At 43.4% G+C, this 14,836-nt stretch overlaps 1 protein-coding gene across 1 annotated transcript in view; it reads left to right on the top strand.

The window, feature by feature from the left end:
• Positions 1 to 794: 794 nt before the first annotated feature.
• The window catches only part of PAQR8 (progestin and adipoQ receptor family member 8), a 63,246-nt gene continuing 49,204 nt past the window's right edge, over positions 795 to 14,836 (top strand). Inside the window, exon 1 of the mRNA XM_075201224.1 lies at positions 795 to 885. The gene's annotated coding sequence lies outside the window, so the exon portion shown is untranslated. The remainder of the gene's footprint in view (positions 886 to 14,836) is intronic.

The raw sequence follows: 14,836 nt of genomic DNA, 5'->3' as shown, positions 1-14,836 counted from the left end.
AGTTGTGCTCTGTGTTACATTGTATCTGGTAGAGATGTGATGAGGAAGTTGTGCCCTGTGTTACATTGTATCTGGTAGAGATGTGATGAGGAAGTTGTGCCCTGTGTTACATTGTATCTGGTAGAGATGTGATGAGGAAGTTGTGCCCTGTGTTACATTGTATCTGGTACAGATGTGATGAGGAAGTTGTGCTCTGTGTTACATTGTATCTGGCAGTGATGTGATGAGGAAGTTGTGCCCTGTGTTACATTGTATCTGGTACAGATGTGATGAGGAAGTTGTCCTCTGTGTTACATTGTATCTGGTAGTGATGAGATGAGGAAGTTGTGCTCTGTGTTACATTGTATCTGGTAGAGATGTGATGAGGAAGTTGTGCTCTGTGTTACATTGTATCTGGTAGTGATGTGATGAGGAAGTTGTGCTTTGTGTTACATTGTATCTGGTAGAGATGTGCTGAGGAAGTTGTGCTCTGTGTTACATTGTATCTGGTAGAGATGTGATGAGGAAGTTGTGCTCTGTGTTACATTGTATCTGGTAGTGATGTGATGAGGAGGTTGTGCTCTGTGTTATATTGTATCTGGTACAGATGTGATGAGGAAGTTGTGCTCTGTGTTACATTGTATCTGGTACAGATGTGATGAGGAAGTTGTGCTCTGTGTTACATTGTATCTGGTAGAGATGTGATGAGGAAGTTGTGCTCTGTGTTACATTGTATCTGGCAGTGATGTGATCTCGTGCTGCCTCCTCCTCCCTCCTCCTCTCTCACTTCTCATAAACACACCCTGTTTGTGATCTGTTTCTGGCTGAACATTCAGCTCCGCTGCTTATCCCAGTCTGACAGCCCCAGGAGGGTCAGCCCTGAACTCTGAGGGGGACTCTGAGCAGGTACCGCAGCTCTGTGTCAGTCTTTTGTTGTGTGAGGAGTGGATGTTATTGCAAGTGCAAGTCCTATTGTTATTTAGTGTCCTAGATACTTCACTGACCTGTGAGGGCTGCACTTACTTCATGTTCTCAACCACCCTCTGTGCTGAAGCTATTTGATCTTGTACAGATACTGTGTTACCATTAGCCTGTGTTTACCACTGTAAAACAAACTGGGTCCATCAGAGCATTAGGTAAAGTTCAAGATGTAGATGTTATCCCAAGAGGTTCTGAAGCAGCTGTGGTCCAGTGTCTCCAATGTGAGCTCTAAGGATGTTTGTGCTTACAGAACTGGCTATAGTTTTATTAGGAGGGCTAGTGGTGGTGTTAGGTGCAATATATAACTTAGAGGTTTCTCCTTCTGAGAACCTGCCCAATACAGGGTCAAGCGACTGACCTGTGGATACCTACCAGCTTGTTTTGTGACCGGTACTTCATCAATAGCTTTACTGTCACATGTTCACGTTAGTTCAGAAGTTATCCAACAATGTAGAACTGGTTACAGATACTAAGTCAGGTCTTTCAGACTATATGCAAGGAGAAGGTTACATTAAGAAGGGGATTGTCCAAACGTGGAAAATCCCTGTAAGGAGTAAGATGACTAATGGTAGTAATGATTGCAGGACGTCCTGCATCTGGAGGAAGAGAGTGTGGCAGTAACAATGAGAGGAGAGGTAAGAAGTGGAGCCTGTATTGTACACTAGCTTCCAAAGAGTGGGCTCTACATTGTGTACTAGTAATCTGAATAGGGGGTCCGCATTGTACACTGATCGCCATGTAGCAGGACAGAGGTAAGCAGCGTCCACCAGAAGATTAGGCTGTTGTTCAGGGTCTGGCTGGAAAACGTTAGCAGAGTCCCCCCAGCAAAGACAGTCCCTGCTGTTGTTGTACACTAGCCACCAGTTCAGGGTCTGCACTGTGTACAAGCCGGCAAATCCTTATAAACTGGTCACACCGCACTTAATAATTGTATCATGAATAAAATGAGTGTGTGTGTATATATATATATATATATATATATATATATATATATATATATAATATATAATATATATATTGCGTTTTTGTCAGTATGTGCATCTTTCTGCATGATATACTTTACCAAGATGGAAAATTATTTTTTGTTTGTTTTCTAACCAGTTTAATATTTAAGTGATGTTCCTCTGTGAAACCACATCCCTTGAAGATAAATCATGTCCGTGAAGTAGTCACTCAAATATATTATGTCTTTAGTTTATCCAACAGTCTTACCCTTGTAAAGACCATGTGCTGTCATTATATAGTTCATTACACTTCTAAACTTCTATTTTGGAGAGTTACCTATTGTGAAAGCTGTAGAAATCTTGGATTAGATTTTAGGTTCGATATAACGACTTATGGTTTATATATATATATATATATATATATATGGCTGTCAGAGCTAAGGGCTCTGCTTCTTGTCATCATTATTTTGCTGAGCTTTGTAGAAATGTTTAACCATCTAGAACACACAGTTGTATAATGGTGCTGGCATTTATCATGTACGTGATCAAGTTGTCGTTTTATGTCTGTGCTGGCATTGATCTTTATATGGCTGTGTTTCCATTTACCATGTCTATTGGTCATACTGTAATTGTCAGCTTGGTATGTTATTGTTCATGACCACTGGTTATGGGACTGGGTTGGCATTTGGCAAGTTCAATGGTCAGGCTGTAGTTTTTATAGTTGCTTTGACATTATGTTTATGGCGCACCCTGTAGATGCAGTGGTTGGTTGGGTCAGTCAGTAGTTGTACAGGGTGATAACATTGATCATGTGATGGATCAGCCTGTAGTTGCAGTAGTATATTGATCATGACATTGATCATGTACAGGGTCAGTCGGTAGTTGTACTGTACAGAGTGGTACAAATTGATCATGTGCATGGGTCAGTCGGTAGTAGCAGTGATCATGTGCATGGGTCAGTCGGTAGTAGCAGTGGTGTGTAGATATTGATCATGTGCATGGGTCAGTCGGTAGTAGCAGTGATCATGTGCATGGGACAGTCGGTAGTAGCAGTGGTGTGTAGATATTGATCATGTGCATGGGTCAGCCTGCAGTTGCAGTGGTGTGTAGACACTGATCGTGTGCATCGGTCAGCCTGTAGTTGCAGGGGTGTGTAGATATTGATCATGTGCATGGGTCAGCCTGTAGTTGCAGGGGTGTGTAGATATTGATCATGTGCATGGGTCAGTCGGTAGTAGCAGTGGTGTATAGATATTGATTGTGTACATGGGTTAGCCTGTAATTGCAGTGGAGTGTAGTTATGGTTAATGTGCATGGGTTAACCTGTATTTGCAGTGGTGTGTAGATAATGATCAAATACATGGGTCAGCCTGCAGTTGTAGTGGTGTGTAGACACTGATCGTGTGCATGGGTCAGCCTGTAGTTGCAGGGGTGTGTAGATATTGATCATGTGCATGGGTCAGCCTGTAGTTGCAGGGGTGTGTAGATATTGATCATGTGCATGGGTCAGCCTGTAGTTGCAGGGGTGTGTAGATATTGATCATGTGCATGGGTCAGCCTGTAGTTGCAGTGGTGTGTAGAATATATATTGATTATGTGCATGGGTCAGCCTGTAAATGCAGTGGTGTATAGATATTGATTATGTGCATGGGTCAGCCTATAGTTGCAGTAGTGTGTAGATATTGATCATGTGCATGGGTCAGCCTGTAGTTGCATTAGTGTGTAGATATTGATCATGTGCATGGGTCAGCCTGTAGTTGCAGTGGTGTGTAGATATTGATCATGTGCATGGGTCAGCCTGTAGTTGCAGTGGTGTGTAGATATTGATCATGTACATGGGTCAGCATGTAGTTACAGTGGTGTGTAGATATTGATCATGTGCATGGGTCAGCCTGTAGTTGCAGGGGTGTGTAGATATTGATCATGTGCATGGGTCAGCCTGTAGTTGCAGGGGTGTGTAGATATTGATCATGTGCATGGGTCAGTCGGTAGTAGCAGTGGTGTATAGATATTGATTGTGTGCATGGGTTAGCCTGTAATTGCAGTGGAGTGTAGTTATGGTTAATGTGCATGGGTTAACCTGTATTTGCAGTGGTGTGTAGATAATGATCAAATACATGGGTCAGCCTGCAGTTGCAGTGGTGTGTAGACACTGATTGTGTGCATGGGTCAGCCTGTAGTTGCAGGGGTGTGTAGATATTGATCATGTGCATGGGTCAGCCTGTAGTTGCAGGGGTGTGTAGATATTGATCATGTGCATGGGTCAGCCTGTAGTTGCAGGGGTGTGTAGATATTGATCATGTGCATGGGTCAGCCTGTAGTTGCAGTGGTGTGTAGAATATATATTGATTATGTGCATGGGTCAGCCTATAAATGCAGTGGTGTATAGATATTGATTATGTGCATGGGTCAGCCTATAGTTGCAGTAGTGTGTAGATATTGATCATGTGCATGGGTCAGCCTGTAGTTGCATTAGTGTGTAGATATTGATCATGTGCATGGGTCAGCCTGTAGTTGCAGTGGTGTGTAGATATTGATCATGTGCATGGGTCAGCCTGTAGTTGCAGTGGTGTGTAGATATTGATCATGTGCATGGGTCAGCCTGTAGTTGCAGTGGTGTGTAGATATTGATCATGTACATGGGTCAGCCTGTAGTTACAGTGGTGTGTAGATATTGATCATGTACATGGGTCAGCATGTAATTGCAGTAGTGTGTAGATATTGATCATGTGCATGGGTCAGCATGTAGTTACAGTTGTGTGTAGATATTGATCATGTTCATGGGTCAGTCTGTAGTTACAGTGGTGTGTAGATATTGATCATGTACATGGGTCAGCCTGTAGTTACAGTGGTGTGTAGATATTGATCATGTGCATGGGTCAGCCTGTAGTTACAGTGGTGTGTAGATATTGATCATGTGCATGGGTCAGCCTGTAGTTGCAGTGGTGTGTAGATATTGATCATGTGCATGGGTCAGCCTGTAGTTGCAGTGGTGTGTAGATATTGATCATGTGCATGGGTTAGTTACAGTGGTGTGTAGATATTGATCATGTGCATGGGTTAGCTACAGTGGTGTGTAGATATTGATCATGTACATGGGTCAGCCTGTAGTTACAGTGGTGTGTAGATATTGATCATGTGCATGGGTCAGCCTGTAGTTGCAGTGGTGTGTAGATATTGATCATGTGCATGGGTTAGTTACAGTGGTGTGTAGATATTGATCATGTGCATGGGTCAGCCTGTAGTTGCAGTATTGTGTAGATATTGATCATGTACATGGGTCAGCCTGTAGTTGCAGTAGTGTGTCGATATTGATCATGTGCATGGGTCAGCCTGTAGTTACAGTGGTGTGTAGATATTGATCATGTGCATGGGTCAGTCTGTAGTTACAGTGGTGTGTCGATATTGATCATGTGCATGGGTCAGTCTGTAGTTACAGTGGTGTGTAGATATTGATCATGTACATGGGTCAGCCTGTAGTTGCAGTGGTGTGTAGATATTGATCATGTGCATGGGTCAGCCTGTAGTTGTAGTGGTGTGTAGATATTGATCCTGTACATGGGTCAGCCTGCAGTTGCAGTAGTGTGTAGATATTGATCATGTGCATGGGTTAGTTGCAGTGGTGTATAGATATTGATCATGTGCATGGGTCATGCTCAGTCTGTATTTGTATGGCTATTTTGCTAATCTGTGTCATGCCCATGGAATAGGCTGTAGCTTTAGAGCTGTGTGACACTGAACAGGTACTTCGTTCAGGCCGTAGTTTAAGGGTTTTTAGAGATGTTAAGGTAGGTAACAGGAACAAATTATGAAACATTACCTAGTGATTGTCTTACTTGTTAGGTTAATCATTATGTACAAGTATTTATCACTTTCTGCAGTGGATAAAACAGAGTCCAGCCGTCTGTCTCGCAACTGCCACATGCTACAATTTCAGAAAACCAGACAGACGCCAGAGAGGAGTTTATTCCAATGGTCGGAATGAGTTCTAACAAGTGAGTCGCCGTGTTAGATATATGAAAACAATGGAAACTCATATCCAAACAGCTGACAATCTAATGAAGTGCCACTTTACTATTATGTAGTAGATGTCGGTAATTATTGGGAAACTTTAAGATGACCAGGTAAAGTTTCAAAAGTATTATGAAAAGCACATGTCTATACTAAAAAAAATTATACAAATAAAGAGATTTACACTTACAAGATTTGCTTTATGTATAGACTTTGCAGAGTCTTTAAATACTGTCCCCCGTCTGCTGTTTGCAGTCAAATTAGAATATACCCATCTCCGTTCTGCGCCTAATTAACTCAACGAGCCCCATTCGGGATCCTCAGTTACCTTTGAAGTGACAATTGTGAAGTTGCTTTGACAACCATGTCTGGGTGAGAGCGGGTTCAAAGGAACAGCAGGTGTCTTTAAATATTAGGAATTGCAGTACATGCGAGGGTCTGTGTTTTCTGTCTTGGGGAACAGTGTCGGGGGGCCTGCATGAAAATACATACCAGAATGGGGTGTGTTAAGAACCGCAGATGGTGGGGTGTACTGTAACTTCATACCCTTTACAGTAATTCCATACAGCGTATTCTACAATGGGGTATATCAGCAAAATAGCAGTGTATAAGCAGAGGAGTGCTGCACAATTACAGACTGATACTTTAACGATAATATAAAAAATCTATTTGTTCTTTTAATTCTGTCCAGCAGTCGAGTAGTTAAAAGAGGAGGGGGGGTGTTTCATAAGCCTGTTCTGAATCCCACCTCATGGTAACAATGGGACTGGCACCAGTGTGCACTGCAGTGAATTGTAACGCTTCTAGAGAGAGTTTGCGGCACAAAGACATTACGTTATACAACACACACATTGCCCGTCAATCTGTATTCCTATCAGGCCGCCGGTGAAGTTAAACTTTAGCAGAGCAGGAATCTACAGGTTGCTCCTGGAAGAACATAATCCTGAAAGCTGTTATAGAATAGAGATTCGGCAACTTGACCTACAGAGCAAGAACACGTATATAAATGTACTATTAAAAATAATAATAAAAGTAATTATAAGTGAGTATTATTTTATTATCGTAATAAAATAAGATAACACAATTTAATACAAAGCTATGTCATACTTGCTAACTTTCTGTTGGTGGAGTCCGGGAGATCGTGGTGGGAGGATAGAAGGGGGCAGGGCGGGGCAAATTGTGACATTTTGGCCCCACCCCTGCGGTATAATCATTTTCCGCGGGGCCAAAATGACGCGATTCATCGCAAATTGCTTCTTTTAGGATCACTACGAGCAGGATGTGGGAGAATTGCCAGCTCTCCTGGGATTCGGGAGTCTCCCAGACATTCCAGGAGAGTTAGCAAGCATGAGCTACGTTCTGCTATACTATATAGACATACTAAACTCATTGGGTGAATTGAGCCTTCTATGGATATCTAGTTATGACTGTCTGCCTCTCTGCCCACATTGGCAGTCGCATCGCGCCAGATTCATATTCGAACATAAATCCATTTGCTCGTCGTATCTAGCGGGATTTCGCTCTGCGCATGCATCAGAACGAGATTTACGCCAATAAACGCAATTGCACTAAAAACATGTCCGAACGCAAATGACACTTATGACTGCTCACAATTTGAAGGGCAAAACGGGGGAAGGGGGAGCGGCAGACGGATGTAGGTAGTGATACCATTTGGACCTCCAAAGGGCAAGTGCTGGGTGGTGTGATGACACAGAAGGGGGGGCCTTCTGTTCCGTTAGTCCAAGAGGGACTTGACAAAATGTGGGAGTCGCTGTGAATTTCCAGGGGAGTAGGAAGGTGTGTAATACATCCACCCTGTTTACTTTAGCTACTGGGTGCACTGGTTCTATCAGATGGGATAGTAGGCAGCTGGTAACAGAGAAAGAAATGGCCAAACCTACAGTACACAAACTGGAACACTATTCCAGTGTGTCCTTTGGTTCGTTAGACACGCACATTGTGTAATTTTTGTTTCCGGGTTCGTTAGTGAGTTTTTTTTAAGTCTAAATTTGTACACATACAACACATACTTGCCAACTCTCCCGGAATGTCCGGGAGACTCCCGCATTTTGCGAGAGTCTCCCGGACTCCCGGGTGAGTGTGGCAATTTCCCGAATTCTGCCCACTTCACTAGGAAGTGCCCCACTTCCTAGTGAAGTGGGCAGAATTAGCTGCCAAACGCCACGATTCCTGGGGAATCGCGGTGTTTGGCCCCGCCCCCTGCTGTCAAATGACACGTTTTGCGTCATGACGTCACGGGAGCGGGTCCAAAATGACGCGCATTTTGGAGCCCCGCCCCCGTAATGCCCACCTCCCATGACAGGCTCCCGGAAACCAACTATTCAAAGTTGGTAAGTATGATACAACATAATGCACATTTCCTCATATATTACGCCTTGACAGATACTCTGTGCATATCGTGGGTGTATTTGATATATATGTTTACCCTGCAAGGACATAAATAACAATATGTAGTCATATGGACCATAAAGTAAGTATAATAATTTTGGCAACTTAGTTACCATTGTTTGAGTGAGTGGATTTGGTAGATATATAAATAATTATTTATTTATTTATAAAGTGCCTTTCTCCCAGTAGGACTGAAATCACTTCTATCCTAGCATATACAATAAGCTCATTTCCTAAGAAGGATTCTTAACACATGACCTTGCTTTACAGCTGCTGCAAAATCTTGTGATATTATGTCATGCCCCAAGTGGAGAAAATAAAACAAAAGTATGTAAAATGTATAAGTAATGTGTATTTCTTTATTTGTTGATCTGTATTTGGTAAAAGGTGTTTTTCTGAGAAGTGAACTTTCATTTTCTGTAAAAAGTGGAAGGCGGAGCCATAACCAAACCTGCCACCAAATTAGGCCACTTCATGATTTGGACATTGGGACGTTTTGCAGGTATACATAACGACCCTACAGAGCTCAAACCATGCAGTGGCCTCTCACACTTTATACCATTATTTACTGCATCAAAGCAGCAACCACCTGGAAAATGAGGTGTGTTTTCTAACATAAACTCTGGCAGGCTATAAGAAGAATGTTGGAATTTACCATTTTCCTCTGTTTGTTTCTTCAGGCTGCTATCAATGATTTATAATTCTGCACAATGCCATGGGCTACCATGGCAACCACAGTCACATGGCACATGATGCAATGAGCAGAGAATCTTTGGAACACCCCTCTGAGCTCTGTCTGCTCTGTGTAATATAGACTTTTGCCCTTCCTCCTCTTCCCTCTGCCATCACATGACATACTGAGAGCTGTGAGCCAGGGTCTGTGCAACTTTTCACATTTAGATATTTAGAATATGCAAAGAGACTTTAAAAAGGAGTGATGATTTTAGTTATTATGTTCTTAACTTTTTATTAAACTTTCTAAAGGAGATTGTTGCTTTAAGATACATAGGAAGAGAGAGATCAAGAGGTAAACAGAATAGATAGATAGATAGATATACGTGTGGGTGTGTGAATTACTCAGGAGAATAATATGCATGAAATAACTTGGAATACTTATACAAAATATGTCCACAATGCTATCTTTCACCCATCTGCAGCAGATCACCATGTTAGGACTGAGGTGTTTCTCTGACTGAACAGGCAGAGTTTGAATGACAGCTTGACAGACTTGACACGCAGAAATGCACTGTGATCCCATTAGGACACGGTCTTAAAAATGCGGGAGGGGCTTCAGATGTCTGTAGTGGCAGTAATTATAGAGTTGCAACATGTCCACCAATCTCGGGTGATCATTAGGAATAATTATTTTCATGATATGACATGTTGGGAGTCTTATACATCCAGTTCTAGTGCTCTGTGCTTAACTAGATACAAATTTAGTGGGGTTCGGGTGCAGTAGCATATCCTAAAGCACTGATAGGCAACCTGATGATTGCCTATCACTGCATGGATGGCCCTCTGACCGTCAAAAGGGCCACACATCACCCTGAGTCTCAGTAAGAAGTTAAAACATTAATGTATTAAAATAAAGAGACACCTATCTGCAATAACATATCAGCAGACAAGTGTTCTAAACCTTAACAAACAATTCTGACAATAGAGCAGGAATGAGCTGAAGGTGAAGGCTTGGAGGGCCACATGCGGCCCTAGAGTGTGATCCAAGACACCTGCTATGTACACAAATATCAGGGGATCAGTGGTACAGCCAAGATTACCATATCTGTAGATAGTTCTACACATATCTCATATCATGGTGGACGTGAGCTGGTGTACAGGGGTATGTCATACCGTCACTTCGTCACTTCTCCTATGGCTCAGATTACCTTCACTTACACTTTCCATACCGCCACTTCTAAATTTACACTTCGACCACTGGTTCCACCATAACAGCACAAACACTACAAAGCATACTTGCCTACTCCCGGGAGACTCCCGGACTCCCGGAAGAGCAGACAATCTCCCTGATCCTTATGGAGGGGGGCGTGGTGACGTCATAAAGCCATAGCCCCGCACCCTACCGAAATTCATGGCATTGAATAGTGGGGGGGTTGGGCTTAATGGCACGATCGCATCATTAAGCCCCACCCCCTGCTACTCAATGCCACGAATTTCAGCATTTTCTAGTAGAGGGCTGCGCTATGGTGGCACAACGATTTCACCACCCACCCCCTCCTACCCCCTGTCACATGACCTGTCCTCCGGTATCTCCCGGACAGGTTATAAAAGTTGTCAAGTATAGTATAAAATGACAAGAAGGGACACCAATAAGATAGGACATTTCTGTAGGTTATACTTAGATTGTAGTGTGATATCATCCCCAGCAGAGATATATGACATAAATTGCTAGAAATTACAAATAATAAAGATAAATCAATTTTATAAATAATCTGGGACACTGTGCTTGGACTCCGCGGCCTGAGCCCCTAGTACCACGACCTAGTAACGCCCCTGGTCTAAGAAGACAGTTATGTCTGAGGTTGAAGGGAGCAATACTACATACTTGCCAATGTTGGCAGCATTATCTCCAGGAGGGGGCTCCATCTTGGGGGGCGTGGCCATGCAAAGCGCATTGTTAGACCCGCCCTCTGCCAATCTTTACCAATATCGGCCTATCACAACATGGGGTGGGGCCAGGATGATGCAATTAGCCCCGGCCCCACCCACTCCACCAACGAAGAGGGCAGGATGAGGGAGGTTGCTCGGCTCTCCCAGGAGTGCTGGAGAACCCAACAAAATTCGGGAGTCTCCTGGAAATTCTGGGAGAGTAGGAGACTTTGTAATACTAACAATATCATGTGCAGGTTTAATCAATAGCTTGGGACATGGTGTTTAAAAGGGGAGAATCCTGTGTTCCAAATCTATGCAAAGCATCCTGGGTAATGTCCTTTGTACCAACATATCTGGTAATCCACTGAAATAGGCATCTAGAGGGAAACTAATTAGCACTAATTCATATTTTCCTGTAATGCGGAGATTGCTTTTTCCGCGGCGTTGACTTGTGTTTTTAGTAGCCTGGCTGGATTATAAACCACATGCACGGAAAAGCTGTTTAGCTGAAACTATTGTGACAATTAGTCCTGTGCTGGGAGACAAGAAATTGCATTAGTTTTCATTCGTTTAGAGGTAACAAATGCCGAGAGCCTGATGTCACTCGGTAATAAAGACAAATGTGCGCTTTCATCTAATTGGATTAAGCTTCAAACTTTATGTCAGAGATACAGGAAAAAATGATATTCCTTTCGGCCTGTGGACACAACATTACAGAGAACTGATATATCATACTTGCCAACTCTCCCGGAATGTCCGGGAGACTCCCGCATTTTGGGGGAGTCTCCCGGACTCCCGGAGGAGTATGGCAAAATCCCGCATTTACAGAAATAGGGCCACAATACCGCGATTCTCCGGGAATCGCGGCATTTGGCCCCGCCCCTGACTGTAAAATGACGCGTTTGCGTCATTGCGTCACGGGGGGCGGGTCCAAAATGACGCGATTTTGGAGCCCCGCCCCCCGCACGCCCACCTCCTCCACTGAATCTCCCGGAAAGCAATGGGAGAAAGTCGGCAAGTATGTGATATATAGCATTATAAGCACAATATATTTTAATGTCTACTCGTAGCTCCATAATGCCAACATATATTGTCATTATGCACTATATAGCTTCTTGATGCCCACAATAGCCTCTTGGTGCCCACATAATACCCGCATATAGACTCTTATACCCTATATACCTATCATGTCATCTACTACCATATAGGCTCTTATAGCCATCCTCCATTCCATAGTGCCCGCATATAGCCTCACATACCTTACATAGCCTAATTAGGTGCAAAAATAGCTCCATAATGCCAATATATTTTCTCATAATGCCACTGATTACCCAGATATGCCACAATTTTGCCCATGTACTAACATCTAGGGGTAAATGTATCAAGCTGAGAGTTTTCCGGCGGGTTTGAAAAAGTGGAGATGTTGCCTATAGCAACCAGTCAGATTCTAGCTGTCATTTTGTAGAATGTACTAAATAAATAAGAGCTGGAATCTGATTGGTTATTCGAACCTGCCGGAAAACTCTCAGCTTGATACATCTACTCCCTAGTCTCTTACAGCAACCATATACCTCAATACAGAGCCGTAACTTAGAATTCTAGCGCCTGGGGTGAGAAAGACAAATGCCGCCCCCTAGCCCTCAATTTGAACCAAATTAACCTAAAATATTTCTAAATTGCGCCCCCCTTCAGCGTTGCGCCCTGGGCGGTCGCCCCTGTCGCACAGCCCTAGTTACGGCCCTGCCTCAATAATATCCCCGTGTTCCCAATATAGGCTAATAAAATTTGCACATAGTTCCGTAGCTCCAACATATATTCTCATAAAGCCATCGTATGGCCTCATAATGTCCACATATTGAATCTGAATACCCACATATTTAGCCCACATGCCACCATCTAGCGCCTCTGACACTCTGGAGGGGCGTGGCCTCCTGGAAAAGGGGTGTGCCCTTGTCCAAAACTTATATTTTTTCGCAAACTAGAAGTGTGGCCGGTATTTATGACAATGTCTCCATCAGGAATGCTGGCAGATGTGTGAGAATGTTTGGGATAATCTTGTGCATTTAATACCATATACATTTGATTGAAGGACTTGAACTTGCCAGTTTTGAACCAGTAAGAACTGCAGCGAGACTGTCCCTGTAATCACTCACCTCCCTGTCCTCTCAGCCTTAATCCCACTTGGACAAGAGATTAAGAACAAACATCATTAGTTGCCTTAATGAATCCCAGAAGAATAAATCAGGAATGTGGATCCAGCTTGTTGACTCTGGGCTTAAGCTGTCACAATGTACATGAATAATCAATTGAGCGATTGTAGTGTGTCAAAACATGTCACCTCACTCTATTCCTGCACACACCCGGGAGCCCCACCACTGTGATGTAACTAGAGCTGGATTAAGGCTTTGGGGGGCCCGGGACACTTAAAACAGGGGGGCCCCTAAGATCTGAAATTAAGAGCATAGTGTCATCATGCACGAGAGAGCGTTACAAGTAGGTGGTGAATATTTAAAAGACAATCTGACCAATTCTATCATAAAAGGAATATTTATTTAACATGTATCTAAACATAATAATGTTCTGTATATGGGACAATCGTTTATTCAGGAATCACACAGGAGCTTCAGGATACAAACAGTCAGAACGATGTGACCTGAAATGGAGGCTCAGAGTCTAACGAAGGCTAGGTGTTCACCTTCTTACAGGTATTGGACGTGATCAGCAAGTAGATGAAACCAGGGGGGTGCAGAGGTACACACAGAGTAAAGCCCAAAACCCACTGTTGTAGATGAAATTAACCAGGAACACACTGGAACAGATGGAATTAACCAGGAACAGACTGGAACAGATGGAATTAACCAGGAACACACTGGAACAGATGGAATTAACCAGGAACACACTGGAACAGATGGAATTAACCAGGAACACACTGGAACAGATGGAACGAACCAGGAACACACTGGAACAGATGGAACTAACCGGGAACAGATGGAACTAACAAGGAACACACTGGAACAGATGGAATTAACCAGGAACACACTGGAACAGATGGAACGAACCAGGAACACACTGGAACAGATGGAATTAACCAGGAACACACTGGAACAGATGGAACGAACCAGGAACACACTGGAACAGATGGAACTAACCAGGAACAGATGGAACTAACAAGGAACACACTGGAACAGATGGAACGAACCAGGAACACACTGGAACAGATGGAACTAACCGGGAACAGATGGAACTAACAAGGAACACACTGGAACAGATGGAACTAACCAGGAACACACTGGAACAGATGTAACTAACAAGGAACACACTGGAACAGATGGAACTAACCTGGAACAGACTGGAACAGATGGAACTAACCAGGAACACACTGGAACAGATGGAATTAACCAGGAACAGACTGGAACAGATGGAACTAACCAGGAACAGATGGAACTAACAAGGAACACACTGGAACAGATGGAACGAACCAGGAACACACTGGAACAGATGGAACTAACCGGGAACAGATGGAACTAACAAGGAACACACTGGAACAGATGGAACTAACCAGGAACACACTGGAACAGATGGAACTAACCAGGAACACACTGGAACAGATGGAACTAACAAGGAACACACTGGAACAGATGGAACTAACCTGGAACACACTGGAACAGATGGAATTAACCAGGAACAGACTGGAACAGATGGAACTAACCAGGAACACACTGGAACAGATGGAACTAACCAGGAACACACTGGAACAGATGGAACAAACCAGGAACACACTGGAACTAACCAGGAACACACTGGAACAGATGGAACTAACCAGGAACAGATGGAACTAACGAGGAACACACTGGAACAGATGGATTTATCCAGGAACAGACTGGAACAGATGGATTTATCCAGGA

Source organism: Mixophyes fleayi, chromosome 3, assembly GCF_038048845.1.
Source record: "Mixophyes fleayi isolate aMixFle1 chromosome 3, aMixFle1.hap1, whole genome shotgun sequence".
In the NCBI taxonomy this organism is placed as follows: Eukaryota; Metazoa; Chordata; class Amphibia; order Anura; family Limnodynastidae; genus Mixophyes; species Mixophyes fleayi.
This window is presented reverse-complemented; position numbering and strand designations above follow the sequence as displayed.